This window comes from Cyprinodon variegatus, unplaced genomic scaffold, assembly GCF_000732505.1.
Source record: "Cyprinodon variegatus isolate N-32 unplaced genomic scaffold, C_variegatus-1.0 Scaffold460, whole genome shotgun sequence".
NCBI classification, from domain to species: Eukaryota; Metazoa; Chordata; class Actinopteri; order Cyprinodontiformes; family Cyprinodontidae; genus Cyprinodon; species Cyprinodon variegatus.
In genome coordinates, this window is record NW_015150913.1 from 275,914 (window position 1) to 292,009 (window position 16,096).

Genomic DNA, 16,096 nt, shown 5'->3' on the forward strand with positions numbered 1-16,096 from the left:
AACAATTATTCCACTTAAAAAAGAAATTATCTTTAACAGATTTGTTTTATGTACAACCAGCTTCAACTGAAGTTCGGGACATGTACAAAAATAAATAAAATTAATAAATTCAAGAAACCAATTTGAGAGGAACTTTGGATGATGTTTGATGGAAATCATCCTGGCAGCTGCTTTATATTACTGACCTCAATAGAATACATGATCTATTTATTCTACAAATCAAAGGAATATTAACTCAAAGAGCCTTTCTGTCTTTTATAAGCTCAGCGGAATTAATGAAGCAATTAGTGTTTCTCTTCTGCCTTTCCATCACAGTTGTCTTTTTTTTTATCCAGTCATTTTAAGATAACTACTTTGCAAAAATGTAGAATCTAATTTAGGCATAAACCCAAATTTAAAGTGGTACTTTAAAAAATTGTCCCAACACTTTTTCCCCAAAACCAATATTTAATTGCTAGAGACTAATGTGCCAAAAAACTTCAACGAGTGCTAATTGAGTTAACTGTCAATCAGTAAATGGACCATAAGCACAGATTTTCTGAAAAGACTTTTAGGGCCACTACTTGAATAAGGCATATATTGTTTTAAATCTGCATAATATTCAGCTCAAACATTTGACCACTTTGGGGAAATACTTCCTCGGAGAAATAATGTAAAGATACACATTAATTTGCAAAAGCTTTTTTAGAGCATATAGTATTCACAAATTTTTCATGCATGTCCCTGTAATAGCGATATTCATTTAATGTTGTCATGCATTAAAAACGGTCGACCATGTTTTGCATGAGTTTGGAGAGAAATCATGATGCACCACTGATGATTATCCATCAGTGCTGATTTTAATGATATCTGTCTCAGAAGAGCAGGATATCAAAGCCAGAGCTAATCTCTTGCTCCTGATTAAGGGAGTTAATTGCTCTTACTTATGCAGAAGATGTACAATTTAAAAGAAAGATGCAAAAGATGCTCTTAACTTGCTCTGCCATCATGCTTCCACTTCAGAAAGAAGCAGAAGCAGAAAAGGGAATTTTCTACTCATTTCATTCCTCTTGTCTTTTATCAAGCAGAATATGACCAAGAATATAGAATATTAAAATGTTTTTAAATCATGTTTTACCAAAAGTTAGAGGATAAACTGATATTAGTTTTCCTCTTTACTCATCCAAAAGGTTATTCAAATGTAGACACTGATGCAGAGAGAAAACAGTGTTAATTTTTTTTAACAGTCAATTTATCTAAACTAAATTAAAAAGCGACAGAAATAAAAAAAAATATATATTTGAATTTATATCAAAATAACATTCAGTTTATTCCTCCCCTCTTATAAAATTGTTATAGCGACTTTTACAAGAGAAATGGGTAAAGATTTTCTAAAATCTTATGATAAAGTTGATAAAGTCTTATGGAAAATCTTATGGAACCCAAACCTTGTTCGTTTAGAAGTGTTGTAACCCATGAGGATCATTGGTACAAATAGGGATCCTATAATCACAAGGTTGTTGGTTCAGTTTCATTTTCATGTCAATGTATCCTGGACTATAAATTCAATAAATTCACTCTTTAAATAAATAGGCTTTAAATCATAGACACTGCAAATTAAATTGGGCTATTTTAGACTCAAAATCATTCTAAAATAACCTGTTAGAAGGCAATATTTACCCCAGTCTATAGTCTTTTAACAGATCTTGAAACTGTTTTTTTTTTGTTTTTTGTTTTTTTGCTTTTTCAAATTTTTTTTCTCAATTTTTTCCAAACTTTATGCATCCATCAACTTTATCAGCTTATTGTCTTTTTGCAAAATGATATATTGAGTCCACTTAACAGTTTTACTCTTATATGATTCCTCCATCTGAGCTGCAGATCTCCAAAGATGCCATAGGCTCTGTGTTGTTGTTTTTTTTTTTCAGATGACAGATGTAATAATGCTCCAAAATATTTTAAAGGCTTGGGATATTGCTTTATATCGTGTTTAAATTAAAAGAAAATTGTTTTTCATTCTTTTAATTTAGTAGTAAAATAGCACAAAAATACAAAATAGAGAGAAAGGAATAACAATTAGCTACGTTAGCGAATAGTAAATGGGCCCAATGAGAAATATCAGCACAACTCATTTACTTTCAAATTGGTACTGCAATAGAAGAAGTAGACACCAAAGCTTGTTTCTGGTTTACTGTTTCCTGCTTGTGCTGGGAGTTCCCTTTTCCCTCTGCTCTCCAGCACCTGTTTAAAACAAAGATCAATATATTTATCTTTTTAGCTCTTGGTGTTTATTAGCTCTACATCACAGTTAATTAGTATGTGCTACCTTGCCGATACTTGATACTAAAGTCTGTTCTGAGTGCCGGTATAGGCTCAAGTGCCATTTCTCACTCAGTTTGAAAATCATTGCTCTTGACCTTGAAAGCAAACTTATCACGCAGGACTGTGAAAACTCCTTATATTAAAGCATCTTGATTTTACTGAAGGAAAAAAAAAAGTTCCTTTTAAAACTGCTCCACACCTTCAAACAACAAAATGAGTAAAATAACAAAGTGCTAAACTGACAACATTGAATGTTGTTGGACTTGATACTGCTTGATATACAGTAAGGGTTGATCTATCTTAGGAACTGAACGGTGCTTACAACCACCATCTGTGAAAGAAAAATTGTTCAAACAAATGCTACGCAGTGACTCATAGTCATTCACAACCACATAAATATACTTATAAGTTTGAAGGCATCTTTGTACACTATCTAGAAAGCAATGATAAACACTGATATCAGTCTCTTAGTACACATCGTTTGTGCTCCTAACAGTTTGAGTTGTATGAGATACAAAATAAAGTATTTTCATTGTTGGTTTATTGTTGCATGAGTCAGCATGAGACAGGTAAATGTATACCTGTACTTTGAAGGCAGGCGGTCTAAGTGTGTCTGTCTGCAATGACATTTTCTCACTGCAAGGTTTATGATAAAAAAGGCCCCACTTATAGTAAAGCTTATTGACCTCAACTCCTCATTTTTACATTCTATGTGTTCTCTGTGTATGCTAATAATACATTTCGTTAAAGTTTAATTCTGCTTTTGTTTAATGGAGTATAAAAAGGTTATGATAATGTTTTATTTTGTAAGATAAAAAGTATTATATTAGAGCTGAAGAAGGATCTAAGTTGATGTTTGTTATCACAAAATATAACCCAATCATTTAAATATATGAATAATAAAATATTTCCATAATCAAAAGTGTCACAGCAGTTTATGAAACAGTTTATTTCCTTAACCATTAAGCCACTGCCAAATTTGCATTTGATCTTTTTTAACTGGTGCATTTGCCAACTTTTCTGTCATATTTCAAGTCCTGTTGGAGCCCTCGGATAAGAATGAGGCCCATAAGCATCTACTGTTTGTGCCTTGAGGCAGCGCTGCTATAAAGCAAGATGTCAGTCATTTTTTTTCTAACCTTTACAAAATCTTCTGAAGGTTTTTTTTTATGCATTCAAGATTCCTTAGAGCATGGGAATATTTTGCATTTACACAGGGTAATAAAATGCACCACGTCAAAATCAGTTTTTAAAAATGCAGATTTATATACAAAAATAACAGCTTTTTCTCAGTCTTCCTTTCCAGTATAAAAGTCCCTCTGAACCACCGTATCTGTCAGCTTTGTTGATGACATATGACCAATTATCCTGAGTCTGGTTCTGCACTTCGTCAGTTCTGTTAAAAGGGGTGGGATTTATCTTCACTATCTTCATCAGAATGAAGGATAGAGCACATTGATTTGGGCAAACAACTGAGCTTCTCAAGAGAAATAACTTTAATAACTGATTTTGTTAGCTAAATTTGATAGCATTGTATTTAAATGCAATGCAAAAATGGGCTGCTCAGTGATGCAGTGGGTAGCACCGCTGCCTTGCAGCAAAAAGGTTCCGGGTTTGATTCCTGGCCCTGGGTCTTTCTACATGTTCTCCCTGAGCATGCGTGGGTTCTCTCCAGGTACTCCAGCTTCCTCCCACAGTCCAAAAACATGACTGTTAAGTTAAATTGGCTTCTCTAAATTCTCCTTAAGTGTGAATGTGTGTTTGAATGGTTGGTTGTCCTGTTTGTCTCTGTGTTGCCCTGTGATGGACTGGCGACCTGTCCAGGGCGGACCCCGCCTCTTGCCCGTAGACAGCTGGAGAGAGGCACCAGCACCCCTCGCTACCCCAGCTGGGATAAGCGTGATGGAAAATGGATGGATGCATTTAAAATACTATTACATTTGTCAAGATCTAGGTTTTTTTGTATTGATTTGCTCATTTTAGATAACTGGATTTGAATGGGTAATTTTTTGTCATGTGAAAAAAAGAAATGTGTTAAGGTAACATTTGCTGTGAAATGTTCTTTTAAAAATTGACTGAATTGATCTAATAAGCAAATTAAAACCATTATGTTTTCTAGTACGTCTTCCTAAACTGAAAAAAAAAAAATATTTTTCTGTGTGACTGTATTTAGCCTTATTTTACTATTCTTATTTTTTTTTAGAATTAATTAATTTAGAAAGTCTAGATTCTTATACACATACTAAGTCCTATTGTGTTCAGCAGTGAAAGGATTTTGCAGCAAAATTCAATTATCAGAGAACATTTACATAACCACTTTCAAGAGCTCTTTTTAAAGTCAGACTTTACAAACTAACCTTTCAAAAAAAAAAAAAAAAGTGCATTAAAGGCCCATAGGTTTGATTTGTGAGCATAGCATCCCAGAGCCCTCTGTTGGCCAGCCGCCCATGATACTTATGTTCCCTAATATGAGGCACAGCAAAATAAACTGTCTGATGTAAAATCCATCAAGTTAATTTTCTTGGAATTTACAGTCTAAGCCTTTAGGCAGTTCTTTTGAACTTCATCTTCTTGCAGCCTGTTCTTGAGTTGTGGTGGGAGTGGATCGCACACAGCATCATATCTTTACAGATACACATGTGGCCCACGGCAAGCTGTTTTGCATCGCTTTAGAGCCTGTCAGTTCCAAACAATGCATTAGCTGACATTAGCTTCTGTTTTGAGATGTAATGTCATTAATCTTTTAATTTGACAGTTTACGTATTTCAGCTCATTTCAAGACTTTGCAGATGGATTCTTTTTTTTTTCTATTTTGGTAGAAATGCTGCCAAGTACCATGACATGACCTAGATCACACCATCATCCCAGCACTAGGAGTGGGAATTCAACCAAGCACCCATCATCACTTCCAGGTGTACTCAGAATGAGGTCACAACAGTAAGAGAACTGCTTGTAGCAATTCTTCAGGTAGGACATCGAAAGTCTCTGGAATCATGCATTGTATGAGAAATGCCACTTCAGCAAAACATGGTCTTTTGCTCTAAAAAGACGATGTTGTGATCATATTGAGCAAAACACTATAGATCCATGCTTTATACATCATTAAAAATATTCATACAAAACAGGTACTCTGTTTCTAATTTACTCTAACATCCAATAAATTAAAGTGCTTACCTGAGGTGTTATTTTGCTCTTTGCTTTAAGGGCTTTCTTGGTTCCTGATTATTTCCCAGCTGTGAGAGCAACTTGAGATTTATTTAGATCAATTAAGTGCAACTATAAGTTAAATAAAAATACAAGCAAGCTAAACAAACAGTGTGGACATGCACGACCTACACACAGAGGACAGGGGATTTGAGAGCTTTGTGTCTCCTCCCAGGCATAGGTGGGATGTCCTCCTGGTTAAAAAATATCAAATCATTTTGATTCACAGAAACCTTCATAAATCAGTGACCCTAAAGGAAAACAGCTCACAATAACAGCTGATTTTCGTAAAAATATTAATTCTAAAAAGGTTTTGGAAACTCTAACTAGATGTGAATGAACAACTATGCATTCGCTGATGCTAGCTGTTAAATTTTGATGACCTGTCCTGAATTTTTTATGTAGAACATTTATATAACACTGAAAAAAGCATTAAAATCTGTAATTTACAGTAATTGTCTTTAATGTTGTTACTTGTCCTAGAAGAGGAAGGATCTCTGCCCTGAGCTCATTGTTTAATTGGCTGGGCTTTACAGGTGTCCTGAACAAAGCCTCGTTGATCACAGCGGGTGTCTGCATCACAGGAGTGAGAGCTAAGTTTAGCAAATCCTCTCAGTGTTTCTCAATGACAGCACATGTTGGGCAGTCTGCAAAGAAACTCACGGATGCAGAACTTCACATGCACCTGTAGTGCAGACACACGGTATCTGCTCTGGCAGGTGAATTCTCACTTGCTCCAATATACTGCAGAGCACGTGTGCATTGTTTAAACCTGGAAGTAAAAGGAGGAATTTCCTTTTAATGCATTATCTGATTAGAGTTTTAAAAGCAACAAGTGCAGGTTAAATATGACATTTGTTTTAAACTGCATGCAAAGATTCTGAAATCAGTTAAAAAAGAGAAAAGTGGACAAATAATGTCAGCTTACACCACAGACTGTGTTTCTGTTCTTGGAAAATACTTATCTCTAGGTACTCAGAGGTAAGAGGCCTGGGGCTGACAAAGATACAATGGCTTGTTAATAGTGACTTTAGCACTTTGAGAGAGATTTTCTATAAGATCCAGGCAAGAACTTGGTCCTTATTCTTTAAAAAATAGATATATTGGAGAAGTATACTGACTGAATAGGATTACTTTTGGTCTTAAGGCAGAGAAAGGTCAGAAAACACACACAGCTCTCACAGATTATTAGAAAAACGACACATTCCATATAGCTTATTAGTATCAATGTAATAATGTTATTAGAGGTAACATAATAAGGTTGATAAATGTAGGTGTTTTAGAGTAAATAAAACTACCTAAAAAACTTTATTAACAACACTATGACAAAAATAGATTCAAAGATTAGAGGCTATTTTGTACAATATTGACTTTAGGAGGTTCACTAACAAGAAGACAAACGTGTGTGTAAACCAGTGTGGTTTGTATTTCATTTGGTAAAATGGCTGGTGTATTTGCTTTGCTCTCTCTCTCTCTCTCTCTCTCTCTCTCTGTATATATATATATATATATATATATATATATATATATATATATATATATATATATACCCTGACTGTATCATGATGACATTGGTTTGGTCAAAAACTTATAGAAAAATAAAATTGCCTTCAAAGTTGTTAAATAATTTGTTTTGTTCGGTTGTTTTTGATAAATTGAAGTTCATGGTTAGAAAGAAAGAATGATAAGTAGGTAGGTAGGTCAGTAGGCAGGCAGATTCGTAGATAGATAGTGTAGTGTTCATAGATAGATGGATAAATAGGTAGATGTTGAATGCATTAAATATTTTCCTCTCAGCCACACTATTTGTTTGCCTCTTCTGGAAAAAGACAGTTGTCCCTACATTAATGTTTGGAATATCACTGCGACATGGGCTTTCGTTCTCACCAATCACTGTGGAATGCACCACGCCTCAAGCAAACATTCTGTTGACAAGAAGAAACACAACTCAGTTCAACTTTTCCTGCCCGGTTTCAGGTTGCTTGTTTACATCAGGTGTTTTGTGAAATTCCACATTGCATAACAAAACGATTTGCATTTTGCCAGGATAAAAACAAAAAACATGATTATAGAGCACATCACTAAACTTTATCATGTATCCTAATGAATTGCTACAGAATATGAGCTTTGAAGAATGAAAAGAATTAAGAGAAGTAAAAAGTAGAAGAAGTTCTTATTCTTGAAGTTGACTTGTTACTAAAAAAAGGGAGGAATAGGATTCTGTTCAATAACTAAAACAGGTTAAAGTGGTTAATCTGCAGTAAATTTTGAAAACAATAAAATAATGTAAAGTATCCCTTAGTCATATTATACAGTGCATGCATTGATCAGGTGTTTGAACAGATATCATCTGGGACACCTGTCTTACTCAGGTTTTATTAAGGAGAAACAGAAGGGCAAAGTATGTTAGCTTTCTAAGGTTTTAGTTTAACTTAAACTTTAACTTTAGTTTTACTTAGTTTAATGACTAACAAAGCATTAAATGGGTGAATTTTAACATTTTAAACATACATTCTACTTTGATACATAGCTGTTAAGGTCAATTTTGCAATGCCAGACATAGAGCCAAATAACCCATGTCTCACATGTAAAACAACAGCCTTAAATTTTTACCTTTTGAACAAAACAACTAGAATAAGTAAAGAAAAAAGGTTATTTTATTTTACTTTTAAAAAAATATATTTAAAAAAAACCTTATAAGGTCTTGCAAGTATTATACAAATTTGAAGGTAATCTTTTAAAATATAATGCAGAGATTATGTGCTTGTCCTTTTAAATACATTACCTTATACCCACGTAATGAAATGCTTTACTTATGTATGCATTTTTTTTACTGTTAGACCCTCTTTACTACAGTAAATGAATGTTTTAAGGCTTATATCAGAAAAGGAGATTAGACTGATCTTTTAGTAACTTTGTATTTTTTTTACTTGTTTCCTGCATTTTACCCTGAGGCTCTGAAGGCTTTTCAATTCAAAAATGGATATTCGAGTTTGCATCTCTATGACAACGTACTCATGAGCAGGCTGTAGGAGCTGCTTGTCTTTGTCTGCCACACACTGAGCTGCCTCCAGTCTCCCGTGCTGTGTAAGCAGGGCCTCAATGCAGGCTGGGAACCAGTATGTGGACCCCTCTGAGGCCCCCTGCTGGTACAACATGGTGCCTCCACAAGACTCGTGGGTGCTTTCATTGTGATCAGGAGGTGAGCTTATATAAATGGCTGCATGCCACAGTCACTGAGCTTATGAAAGGTTGAGCCCGCTAAAAGCGTCTAATTTGTCACAGAATGTAATGCATTAGCAAGTAGAAGAGCCTTGATGGAGAAAATAAAGATGAAAGCGTAATAACGTCACAACTAAAATGATCCCATCTTGTTTTTAAAGTGGGGCTATTAAAGTTTGGTAAATTAGCTGTCGCTCAAGTCAAGATCAGAAATCACAAATAAAGGAGGATAGTAAAACTGGCTTTTAGATGTAGAGGAATCGGCAGGCTTTTTCACAGACCTTAGCTTTATTCATCCCAGCTTAGTAAGAATATTAACAACTCATCAAAAATATTCTGTTGAACAAAGCATACTAAATATTAATCTATGCAAGCATGTATTTTGTGTTTCATTATTAATATTTGATAAGTATGACAAAAACTTTATCTTTCAAAATTTTTCTTGCAACATCATCTCTGCAGTTTAAAAAGAATGGTCAGAAAAACAGTGTATAAAGAGTATAGAGGACAATGGGATTATTGGTTAAAGGTGATAGTTTACTGGTGGTTGCATATCTGATATTCTCTCGACAAAAGCGGGTCCAAATCATACCAATTAAGTATCGTTGAGACATCACAACAAGAGAGCTCCACTGACCTCGTCCATCCTTTCACAATGAAAATTGGTAGCAGAGTTCCGATGGCTTTTTCGAAGAGGAAAATGTCCCATGTCACACAGCTTAAATCATCTTTAACTGGCTTCTTGAACATGACAGTGAGTTCACTTTAACCAAATGGCTTTCATGGTCAAAAGACCTCAATCTGAGAGAGCAATGGTTCTCAAATTGCCATCACCATTTACTGACAAGCCACAACCTGAGCCAAGGACATTTTTTTTTTCTTTCATCCAATTTTTTTAACAATAAAAAAAACTGCAACAACTGAAGAATATGTCTTCAAAGTTGTGATTGTGGGGCAAAGAATAATAGCTCTGAAAAGTAACCCTCTAGAAAAGAAAGTTGTTTCTTCAGAAACAGTTTTTTTTCCCCCACAAATTTCTATAAAGAAAAATTGCAACCTGAAAATACTCAAGTTACAAATTGCCTTTCATGTTGGCTACCTATATATAATATGCTGTATACATATAATGCAAAGGGTCTCAATACAACATATTAACCCATGTACAGTATTAAGCTCATCTGTCAGTGCCATTTGTCCTCAGAAATCAGAACATCCAACCTCCAAGTTAGATATTATAATGGAATAAATCTCTGAAAATCTAAGCAACATGAATATACTCGTCTTACCAAATGAGGAAGCCTGAAACTTAGTAGGAGGTTCCAATCTTTACTGCATTAGGCAATTAATATTTATTTACGTGGCAACTCAGCCAACTAGTAGCTCACTTTTCAGTGTGTATAAGAATGAATATTACATAGCTGTTTCAATGCACAAAATATCATGAATAGATTTTTTTTTTGTCACTCATTAGTTGGTAGAAACTTTCTGAATGTCAATACAATATGTAGTCTGATTTTATTCTTAAGGATCAGATCTCCGGAAATACTGAGCTCTTGTTTCAAGCTCTCTATTATAATACCATTGTTATGTGATTTGTTTCCCCTTCAATTTAAGCATAAGAAAACTAATAGAACCAGTAAAACCTATTATGTTAAACCTACATGATCACCTTTACTAAGCTTTGCGACCATTTCAAATAAAATGAATGTGTTGCTTCCTTGTTCACTGTCATAATTTAATTTCTCATATTACATGTGCAGATTTTGAGACAAAGGCCAATCTTATTAAAATGTTAGGTCTGATGAAAAGGACTAAAATCCTGCAGTGTTCATTTATTTAAAATGACCATCTTCTGAATTTGCACGTATCTAAACCCCAACACCTCCACCCCACAACTGCACCCTCCCCCACCTCTTCACTCCCCCATCTTACTGAGCGTATCAAAAGAAATGTTGCTGATCATATTGCAGACTGTTGTTATGGCTCCCATCTCTCTAAGCCCTGTGCTGCTTTTTAAGATCATTTCATTTCTCCACCGATGAGACTTTGAGTCCAATAAATTAGGTTTGCATTGTTTCAATGCAGAATAATATTTATAAATCAAATCTAGCGGACTTAATGATATGCAAATAGAGCTATAGAGCCAAAATGAATAAAATGTCAATAGATATGGCTTCAATGCTCTTACATTTCCCCTCTTGAAGGACATTAGACTCAAACTCTGAAATCCCTGACTCATTTCTTTAGCTAAAAAAAATGGGATGCATAATTCTTAATGCTCATTTACATTTTATTTCAGAAAACCGTCTTTCAATGGTTTGTTTAATATATATATATTGGCTTAATGCTAAGAACCAAATATAGACTTATGTGTTTAATAATTTTCTAATTTGTATCATTAGATGCTTCAGATCTACTTGATCGCATAAGGGGGATGCAAGTTGTATGCATGATTCGTTTTGTATACACTCTGTGTATACAAAATGACAATAAAAGTTGTCTAAGTCTAAGCAGCAAATCTTCGACTTAGACAAAATCTAAGTCTAAGATTTGGTTCAAAGACAACAAACGGAAAGAAGGGAGTAGATTAGATAAATCTGTGCCATTGACTGTCTGTCTCACATCACTACCCTGAGCAGCATACTGCACAGGCATGTAAGAATAAAGGGGAAACAGCCCAGGGGTGAATGTGCATTATGTATAAAGAGGCAGAAGAGGGCCACCTACATTATTTATAAAAGGTATCAGAAGGCATACCTTCAGAGTGACATGAATATGGATATGTTATACTGAAAAATATGCGTCTACCAGGAGGTGGACTGAACAACCCTTTGTAAGATGTCCAAAGCTTGGGATATTCTTTTATGAACTAAACCTGTTAGACTGCATTACTGTTATAGCCAAGACTATACCAACCGAGACTAAGGATTACAGAGACCGATACAAGGCCAAGACCTTTAGACAAGATCATGACCAAGGCAAGACCTTATATGGTATTATTCTTGCCTGGTCTTGACTAAGTCTTGTGCCCCATTTACATTAGACTTGTGAAACCGTGCCGAGAATGGTCCTAGCAGGGTAACTGGTCTCAACTGGTCTCAAATTCAAAAGGTTTTGGCCTTGTCTCGGTCTCGGTACTCCTTACTCTCAGTTGGTGTGGTCTTGACTACAACACTAAATTGCAGGACCTTTGTTGCTCCCACTGGTTTGTCCCTTGACTTAAATGATGCTATTTATTCATTATATTCTCTGACCAACCCCTGAGGCCCTAAAAGTATTATTGACAAAAATTTTGTGATACAAATAGAGTTGTTCCATTTGTTTTTCTGTAGGTGACTATACCACTTCCCTCAAGGTATGCTTAAAAAGGCCATAGGGGACTAAGTTTTATTCAGAGGCACCAGAATTGGTTTGCAGATATGTATAGACCCCACACTTTAAGGCATTAAAAAAAAACAAAAAAACTTTAACACATTACAGTTTTAAGCCAGATTTTGTAAAAGTTGGCACATTATTTTGCAATAAAATGCATCTATATTTTTGCTAGTAATATGACAAAATATGAAAACATTCCTGGGTTACTTATCTATGTAGAGTTGCCATATTTTAGATATTGAAATAAGTGGTGTTTTACTTTATGTAGGTAAGGGCTATTTTGTACAGGTCAAATCTTGAAGTGTATTATCCATACAAAAGCATAAAACTTTCATTAGCAGTGAACAATTTATTGTGAAACTTTGTATATAAAGTAACTTTCAATTAGCCTGTATACCTAATATTTCATATTCTGGATAATTATTCACGAGAAAGTAACAAAGTGCCTTAAGGACCCATATTAGTTACTGCACAATTAACCTAGTTAATCAGATATAGATGATCTGTCACATGAAAGTAGCATCAGTACTGAAAGGTGATCTGTTTTTTGTGAACTATGCAACCATTCGCTTTAGATATGTTGTAAATATTGTCTGCACTAAATGCATAAACACAACTCTAGGAAAACTACAAAACTAGCAACAGACTAATTTGAATTATTTATGAAATCAAGCAGTTTTCTAATAATTCCTCATTTTTTTCATGACATGTTTTTTGGATAATGTTCACCTTAAAAATATCACAGTTTTAATATTAAACACAATTTTTATTATTCTTAAATAACATTTTTATTCTAGGATTAAATAATCCTTAATATACTTTATATCTTACTATTAAAACACTTCTCTGCAGCTTCTCCACTGCTACTCACTTATTGGCCTTACCCAATAGAGTCTTGCCCATGCCTATGATCAAATGAATAACAAAGAATTGCTGAAGGGGTAAATTATGATAATATTATCTAAAATAGCATGCCTCCAATTGGAAAAAAAGGTTTATAACAATTAAATATGGTCTATTAAACATACAGTTTCTCTCTTCAACCAGATTGACTTGATTTCTGACAATCAAATTGATTTATGTTGTCCGCCAAAAAACTGGATTCAGGAATACCATTAGGTTAGCATAAACGAGGCAGGCTAACTATTTAAATTTTCAAATCCCCATCAATTCAGGGAAAGAAAGAAAAGTAATGATTTTATCAGTCTGATTTACTGATTAGTCCTTGATATTTAAAATTCTTTTAAACCTGAGTTTCCCCATCCACATTGCAAAGCAACATAATATTTCTGTAAGTGACTCTATATCATCCACCAGGCTTTTAATCTAATTTTGAATCCATTTTAAGATATTCTCTCTTTAATAGAGCCTTTAAAGCTATCCTAGATCTGATTTGTTTTGTTCAAAATGTGAGTAGTTCTACACATTCTCATCTTTATACATTGGACCATGGGCTGACATATTGCTCTGATTGTGAAGAACAATTAGGTTTCCTTTAAAACCCCTGACTATCAGAGCACTTTTTTAGAAATCTTCAAACTTAATTGTCTGAGTTTTTCTCCCCCAAAATAAGGTTTACCGTCAGGAGATTATAGCAGTAATACATTATAAAGAATCTGTACAGAACAATACCTCAGAGGGGAGCTATTTAATGTATTCCCCTTCAAAAGCTGATTAATTTGTGGTGAGGTTAACTTCTTTTCTCCATGCCGCTTTAGGCAACGTATCCCCTTTAAAAAAAAGAGAGTTTTTTGAAGGAAGCTGCCTCCCTGGTTTAACACTCATAAACTAGAAAAAAAAAAAATGGTGCTCTACATGTCCAAAGAAATCCAACTTAATTTAGAAAAACAGTCTACAGCTCTATTGAATGGCAGTGTAAAACTAGAGGAGCATACATGTATTTCTCTGTATTAATGGTAGCATTAATGGAATAGAATATCAAAAAATCAATCCTAGATTTCCTTTCGATTCAATGGCTGTATTGAGTTTATTCACAGCTCTTAACAGGATTTATGAATATGTTTTATTCTATTAAACATAGGATTATTAGCACCCCCCTAATATATGATTAATCCATCCAGAGAAAGTGAACGTGTTTGGACTGTTTTAATACAATTGATCTTTCTGGGCTATAAAAGTTATCTTCATCAAAGATCATCTAAGACATTAGATTTGATATGGCAGTAAAATACTACTTTGCTTGACATAAGATAATACATGCACATAAAACATGTTAATGAGAAACTCTAATAGAAAACATCACACAAACACTATGGTACAAAGATGAGGTAATGTAGAATGTGTAAGAATGGCAGACTTAGATGATGAAGTAACAATGGCAAAAGGAAGAATACGGATAAAAATTGCAGACAAAAATGCAGACTATGTAAAATCAAAAGTAAACTGGTCTACTTTTCTATGGGAAATTAGAGAGGATGAGACACAGCCTGTGGAAGATGTATCTTCTAAAATCACTCCTCCTGAGAGTGACAGTTCCATAATGACACTAGGACAGGGAAATCAGGCAATACAGTAGGTTAAGTTGTTAGTAGAGATAGTACCAAATCATATCAACTTCCAGTTTCCAGTGAAGTGCATTATAAAAGCCCATCACCCTTAACCTCCACTGAAATAGATGAAACTCATATTACACAACAGAAGAGAGGGGACTGTGGATTATGATAAGCAGGTAGAAGTGAAACATCAATCCACACACATTTTAACAGACGATGCTAAACATGAAAGAAATCTAATTTTTCCCCAACTAGAAGATGTTAAAACACTACCAAACAATAACCAATGAAATAATGCACACGTATTATTACATCGGACCATGCGAGTGTAGGGACACCACCACCAGCAAAAGAGGAACAACCAGTTGAGTTGTGCATGCAGCGAGTCAATATGGTTGTTCTGAAAAATCAAGGCTGTCATGATCATCAAAGTGGCCTTGATACTATAGGTTCTATTCAACATGTTGCAAAAACACTGTCGCTTTAAGAACCCTGACTAGATTACAGGACATTCAGTGGCATGGGTTCAGACCAAGAGGTGATGCCCCTATGCCCGAGGGCCATTCAGAATTCATGGTCTAATCTGTAATGGTATACGGCTAAATAATTAACTGCAAAATATTGTTTTATTTGCTCTGGAGCTGCTAGAGGAGCTCCTATTGTCATTCCAGAAAAAAAAACAACTCTGTGGAGTGTGCAGAAACACAATGAAATAAATGTCAGAAAAGGGACCAATGTGTGATTTAAGGTGTAGATTCTTATTATTCTTATTCAGATTACTACATTGATACTTGGAGAACTGGAAAAGACACAGACTTGAGACATTGTGTGCTGAATTTAACCTCAGCACCACACAGAGCACTCTGCCAACTAATTATGAAATTGATTACAATGCTGAATAGGAATTTTTTGCCAGGGGAGGCTTTGAAGACAGTGGAGGAATAAATGTGGGGAACATTACAGTAAAATGTAATGTAACGTCGGTGCTGTATTGGTTTCAACATGCAAATGTAACTAAAGTGTTTGTAGAGAGGCCTATATGGTATAAAAACTTTGACTTTGCTTGGCAGGAATCTGAAAATATAACACTGACCATTCCCACTCTGTTTATCCTAGGAGATCAAACACATCCAGTAGCAGACAGATAGCAGATGTGTGCGATGATATTTTAGTAACCACCTTGCCAGTGAAGTGGGTTGGACTTTGAGCCCTAGTAAGGATGAAAGTATCAATCACCTTAGTGGTGAATGTTTTCAGGGATGTACATCAGGCTGTGGCATGGCTAAGGAGAGAAAGAGTACAGATACATAAAAACACAGAATACTCCAGCATCAGGCATTTATATCCACATCCCCTCCTGCAACTGATATGTTAAGAAATATAATGTTCAATAGAGTTTCAAGTTTAAATCATTATTTGTCCAATATATCATAGTACTATTAGGCAATATGGATTTCTTTTTGAATAAATCATGCCAAATC